The sequence below is a fragment of the Erythrolamprus reginae genome, chromosome 2 (assembly GCF_031021105.1).
Source record: "Erythrolamprus reginae isolate rEryReg1 chromosome 2, rEryReg1.hap1, whole genome shotgun sequence".
Classification (NCBI taxonomy): Eukaryota; Metazoa; Chordata; class Lepidosauria; order Squamata; family Dipsadidae; genus Erythrolamprus; species Erythrolamprus reginae.
The window spans coordinates 243,273,649-243,280,802 of NC_091951.1; positions in this window are offsets into that span (position 1 = coordinate 243,273,649).

Sequence of the window (7,154 nt, forward strand, 5' to 3'; positions counted from 1 at the left end):
AAATTTCAGACACACACACGTTTGAAAATTCAAAACAATGTTCTTTATAATGAAAATTCACTTAAACCAAGCCCTCTTTTGGTATAGCAAAGAGCACTCGTCTCCAAACAAACTGGTAATTTGTACAAGTCCCTTATCAGTTCTGTGATACTTAGCTTGCAGCTGTGAGGCAATTCACAGTCCTTCTTCTTTCACAAAGTGAAACACACTTTGCTCTGGTTTAGTTTCAAAGCGGGGGGAAATCAGCACACAAAAGGTCAAAGTCAGTAAAGCAGTCACGAAACACAACGATCAGATAATCCTCCACAATGGCCAAACCCACAGGCTGCTATTTATAGCAGCCTCACTAATCACCACAGCCCCACCCAACCACAGGTGGCCTCATTTTTTTTGATACTAATCTCTCAGTTGTTGTTGCCTATGCATCGCTCTCCGCATGCGTGGCTGTATCATTAACTCTTGTTCTGAATCCAAGGAGGAGCTAGATAATTGATTTCCTTCTGAGCTGTCTGCCCCACTCTCTTCCTCCCTGTCACTCATGTCTTCTTGGTCAGAGGAGCCTTCATCAGCAGATTCCACTGGGGGCAAAACAGGCCTGCAGCATGTGGATGTCTCCCCCACATCCACAGTCCTTGGGGCAGGAGCTGGGCAAGAGTAACCACAACACCTGTGATCCTGGAAATAGCATTTAGCAATCAGGACATTGCATTCAGCAATCCTTTCTCACTGTTCAAGTTGGTTTTTCATAGTATTCATGTGTCTTTTATAGTATTTCTATTTTATAGTATGATCTTTTATGGTATTTTAAAGTCTGGTTCACTCAACTAGTCTTCCTTTCTATATTAGATTTAAGTCTGAACTACCAGTATCATTCTCATTATCCTCTGCTTATTTCTGAAAACTGTGATGCTTAAAGGTACAAGCAAGGAAACTGTTTTGTATGTTCATTCTTTTTTTTTTCCAAATGTGGGGGAGAACGCTTGTGAACTCTCCCTCCCTGCCATTAATTTTTTTTTAATTGTCTGACCAGAGAATAATAATTTATGAAAGATATCTGCCACCCAACTCTCAGCAATTCCTGGCAGCTCACAAGTCAGACAAAGAAATTACAATGAAATCGATAAAACGTAAAAAATAAAGATAAATGGTGACAAGTGCAGTGAAGCAAGCGGTCTAAATTTCCCCTCACAGAAGGCCTAGGTAACAAATCAGGCCTTTAGAGCTTTTCTAAGCAAGAGCAGAGGGAGGCCCCGTCCAGATCCCTGGGGGAACCTGGAGCATGCCAACCCTGAAGGATCAAATTGGCCAGGCAGATGTTATGGGAGACAGCTGGTCCCTCAAGTAACCAGGCTCTCCGCCGTGTAATAGTTCAATTTGCCAGCTGCTCCCCACAAGGCTCACCAAATCTTGTTATCTTGGTTAAGATTTCCATCTTCGCCATTCAAAGAAGCAGGTTTAAAGCAAAGCTAAAGTTGTACTCAGAAGCAACAAGTTACCAGGGAGATGAAAATCCTAAAACTAACAAGATAGAAGCAACATCTAATGCAGAGGTTTTCAAACTCGGCAACTTTAAGACTTGTGGACTTCAACTCCCAGAATTCTCCTGCCAGCATAGCATAACTAGCTGGAGAATTCTGGGAGTTGAAGTCCACAGGTCTTAAAGTTGTCAAGTTTGGGGACCCCTGATTAATGAACTACAGAGAGGAGCTAACTCAAACATTTATTACACTTTTATGCCTAACAAAATGCAATCCTTTACATCACCATCATCATCATTATTTATTAGATTTGTATGCTGCCCCTCTCCGCAGACTCATCCAAACATAGGTATTTATTTGTTATTGGAAAGACTGCCAAGTCTCCCTTTTAACCTGTCACGCTGATTTTTAGGCTTTTAGGCTTGGTGCTCTGAGTTATTATTATTATTATTATTATTATTATTATTATTATTATTATTAATTAGATTTGTATGCCGCCCCTCTCCGCAGACTCGGGGCGGCTCACAACAGTGATAAAAACAATATATAATGACAAATCTAATAATTAGAATCTAAAATAACAATAGTACATTTTTAAAAATCTAAAAAGCAAGGAACCCCAATATAAAAAACATACATAGTAATATCATGCACAAAAACTACATAGGCAGGGGGAGATGTCTCAGTTCCCACATGCTTGATGACAGAGGTGGGTTTTAAGGAGTTTACGAAAGGCAAGGAGGGTGGAGGCAATCCTAATCTCCGGGGGGTCGGGGCCACCACAGAGAAGGCTCTTCCCATGGGTCCTGCCAGATGACATTGTTTAATCGACGGGACCCAGAGAAGGCCAACTCTGTGGGATCTAACTAGCCACTGTGATTCGTGCGGCAGAAGGCGGTCTCGCAGACATCCTGGTCCGGTGCCATGAAGGACTTTATAGGTAATGACCAACACTTTAAATTGTGACCGGAAACTGATCAGCAACCAATGCAGACTGCAGAGTGTTGGTGTAACATGGGCATATTTGGGAAAGCCCATGATTGCTCTCGCAGCTGCATTCTGCACAATCTGAAGTTTCCGAACACTTTTCAAAGGTAGCCCCATGTAGAGAGCATTACAGTAGTCGAGCCTCGAGGTGATGAGGGCATGAGTGACTGTGAACAGTGACTCCCGGTCCAAATAGGGCCGCAACTGGTGCACCAGGCGAACCTGGGCAAACGCCCCCCTTCTATCAGGACCCTAGAAGCATACCTTCTCTGCTGCAGCACCTGCATTCTAGGTCCCCCCCCCCCCCCCAAGATCTGGATGACATCTCCTCTCCCAACCTGCTGGGGTGTAAAGGGCTTTGAATACGTGGCTTTTGGAGAGAGTAACTGAATGTCCCTTTAGGTATTGTGGATTGTTTTCCTTCCTTCCAGTCTGATTTTCTCATCCTTGCCGTGTTTATTCATAGTTTTGTCTCGCTGGTTTTCTTCTTTTTAATACTTTATTTAGAAACCACCAGAGTCAGGCATCGTATGAATTCAATAAAATATTATTATTTATTTATAGGCATGAATAACAACAGTAACAACAAAAAAAGCTTGCACATCTTGACAGTTTCCATCCTTCCCTTTTGGGCTCCTCTCTGCATGCATATGAAATAAAAAATCCTATACTTTAACTTGTGCAAACATCACATTGTTGATTCAGCTTTGTAAATCCTTCACAGCAGTAGAGACAGTGATGGGCATGCCTCAGAATACTCATGTCAGCCTTACCAGGAAAATCAACCACAAAAGATAACAAGAGAAGCTAATTCTAATTTATTGTAAAGCTACATTAACATAATGTAGTCTGAAAATACAAACCTCCTACCATCTCATTTCCAGCCAAAGAAACTAGGGATGATTATTTCGGAGCCTCTTGCCCCACCCACTATTTAACTGTGAGCTATGCTCTATCTCAGGGATCCCCAATAGTGTTGGGCGAACCCAACGAACTTTGCCGTGAAGTTCGGGTGAGTTCGCCGAACCCGAACCTGAACCCGAACTTTTGCTTGCAGCAAACCGCTGCGGCGTCCTTTTCTGTAAAAATAAACAAGGAGGTGGAGAATTCCCCACCTCCTTTTGCTTCCTTTTATTTTTACAGAAAAGGATGCCGCAGCGGTGCTGCAAGCAAAAGGAGGTGGGAAATTCCACAAGGGGATTCTGGGGGCGGGGCTTTGATGTCACAGAAACTCCTTCCTCCCCGTTTCAGACGGCCAGGAAGTAGTCTCTGTGATGTCAAAGTCCCGCCCCTGGAATCCCTTCGTGGGATTTCGCGATGTTCGGCCAAACCCGAACTTTACCCGAACTTTTTTAAAAGTTTGGGTTCGGGTTCGGCATGCCGAACACTGCAAAGTTTGGCACGAGCCCGAACTTTACAGGTTCGGTTCGCCCAACACTAATCCTCAACCCTTGGGCTGTGGCCCACTACTGGGCTGTGGCCTAGTCGGAAACAGGCTCTGAAAGGCTGGTGTGCACATGCAAATCAACTTGACCCAGCATCAGGCCAGCCCTCATGCACACACACACACCTCAACCTGCTCAAATAATGTGCATGCCAGTCCAGCACTCATGCAAGTTGAGTTACAGCTTCTCTTTCCCCCACCAGACAGCCAAGCCGCAAATGTTAGGGACAGAAGTTTCAATCTCTTGTCTAAAGAGCAAAAGAGAGCTGAGAGAAATTCCCTCAAGATTTTTAAAAAAATCAGTGACAAGCTGACTATCAACTGCAAATCCCAAGCATAAATTAAAATAGCATGGATATTTTCTTCTTGCTTAAATTCAGCTTTATATTCTATTTCTATATTATTCTCTACATGGAGCCACCTTTGAAGAGTGTTCGGAAACTCCAGATCGTGCAGAATGCAGCTGCGAGAGCAATCATGGGCTTCCCCAGGTATGCCCATGTCACACCAACATTCTGCAGTCTGCATTGGTTGCCAATCAGTTTCCGGTCACAATTCAAAGGGTTGGTTATGACCTATAAAGCTCTTTATGGCATCAGGCCAGAATATCTCCGAGACTGCCTTCTGCCGCACGAATCCCAGCGACCGGTTAGGTCCCACAGAGTTGGCATTCTCCGGGTCCCGTCGACGAAACAATGTCGTCTGGCGGGACCCAGGGGAAGAGCCTTCTCTGTGGCAGCCCCAACCCTCTGGAATCAACTCCCCCCGGAGATTAGGATTGCCCCCACCCTCCTTGTCTTTCGCAAACTCCTTAAAACCCACCTCTGCTGTCAGGCATGGGGAAATTGATTCCCCTGGGCCGTTTCCGTTTTATGTATGGTTTGTCTGAAATGTATGACTGTTTTTTATATTAAGGGTTTTAAATTGCTTTTAATCATTGGATTTGTACTGTTTTGTTGTTGTGAGCCGCTCCGAGTCTTCGGAGAGGGGCGGCATACAAATCTAATTGATGATGATGATGATGATGATGATGATGATGATAATAATAATAATAATAATAATAATAATAATAATAATAATAATATTTCCCATACACATTCTTTACATTTATGGGCCCCAATCTTGTAAGGAAATTTATATAATGATTTGTATCAATGAATGAAGATTGATGTGAATTTGTTTTGTAACTGTGGAAACTTGTACTTTTACTTTCAAATATAATTTATTTCTTGTCAAGCAAATTTAATCTTTCTGGATTCCCATTGTGATGCTAAACACATGGCCAATGAAATAAAAACATCACCATTGTCCAGTTACCACCTACTGTGTGAACATAGCTGAAAGCATTTATTTGTAGATGGGCCAATTCTTCATATTATTCTTTTCAAGCCAGACATAAAAGGAACAAGTTTTACCTAACATTTCAATAAGGAAACTTTATATAGACCCTATAATTAGTTTTATTTGTAGAAGCTAATCGATACAATGTTATATTGAGTTATTCCTAAAAGATGTTATTTTAAAGAAAGATTAATAATTTAATATTAATATAACCTGAAATTTCAAAACCTGCAAAATGGGGAACAATTATAAGTTACAATTATAGTCTATTTTTATCCTGGCCTTTGTATCTATTATTTGTTCAATTTATTATACAGCCACACATTTCATCTTATGGTAGGTGATTTACAATAAAAGAAATAAAATATATAATGGGATGTGTGGGGGGGAGATAAATGCTAGAACATTATGCCCACAACCTTCACAATGAAGAAGCTATATTCACATCCTGAGTTGGAACATGGTATCAAATTTCCTGTGAAAGAAACTGACAAACTACAGTATATTAGATTCTTATTCTATTTAAAATTTGTACAATAAATACTGTTAGAGATCAACATTCTCATGAGAATCCAGATGGCCCCAATCCTGTTCTTTTATAAAGCTTTGAAGACCTGGCTGTTTCTCCAGATGTTTGGGACAGGAAGTTAAGCTAATCCAGTTGTGGTTGATGTGTGTTTATGACTGGAAAGTGTTACGTACCTGGTTGTTATGACTTATTTATTTAATTACATTTATTAGACGCCCATCATCTGTACAGCTGATATATTCCAATGGATGATGCCCACTCTATTTTTGACACACATTCTGGGAAGAAACCAGATATATTCTGCAATCAGACCAACATTTAATTGATACTACTAAAAACAGAAGTAGTGAGTTTATTTCTGGATTCTCTTTGCTGAATAGACCTAAAAATAGCCTGCTATGATTTTTCCAGTTACAATTTGAAAAAACATATTTACATTATACATTTTAAAAGCCAGTAGCAAAGATGCAATCATCGTGCTACATTTGTATGCCGCCCCGAGTCTTCGGAGAGGGGCGGCATACAAGTCCAATAAATTATTATTATTATTATTATTATTATTATTATTATTATTATTTCTAAGCATTAGCAATCCCTCATTTCAGTAAAAAATAAGTGATTAAAAACACAATGGGTAGATATAATCAAATAATACTCTGACTTAAAATAATGGCAAAAGTTACAGTGACATATGGCAATCCATGCTTTATGGCTGTGATTCAAATGAAATATTAAAGTGAAGATTATACTAACAAGTTAATTAACCAATTTCATGGCATAAATGTATAATCCTTTATAAAATGCCCTAAATATATGTAGAAAAAATAGAGAGGCAATAGCAGTAGAACCTGAGAAAAATAGTGGGGTCCATTTAAGGATTTAGTATTAGGTATTTTGTCATATTTATACCAGCAGTCTCTTCCAAAATCCACTGCCCAGATATCACTGGGCTACAATTTCCATTATGCTTACTTTGCATGATTATAGAGAAGGGGTTTTATAATGTAACTTCTGCAGAGACAGGATTGTCTTATCAACCTTTTCCAGACTAAAATAATCCCCAGTATGACAGGATTTAAAGAACTCTAGGACTTACCCATCAAAACAGTGAAATACAGGCAGAAGAATATAGTTATGCAGTTTTTAATATTCATTGCTGAAGGTGACCACATTAATTAAGGGTTTTTTTCAATGTTGTTTCAATGTAGCCATTAGATATGCTTCCCTCAAGAAAAAATACACAATGACTTGACTAGAGGAACAGAAATGTAGTCATATCCTGTATTTTATATTTTTTTTAAATTTCCCATTTTATCTTTACACCAGCTATTTGCCAGTTTTGAAGAAATGGAACTGTTTAAGACTGAATTTTCTT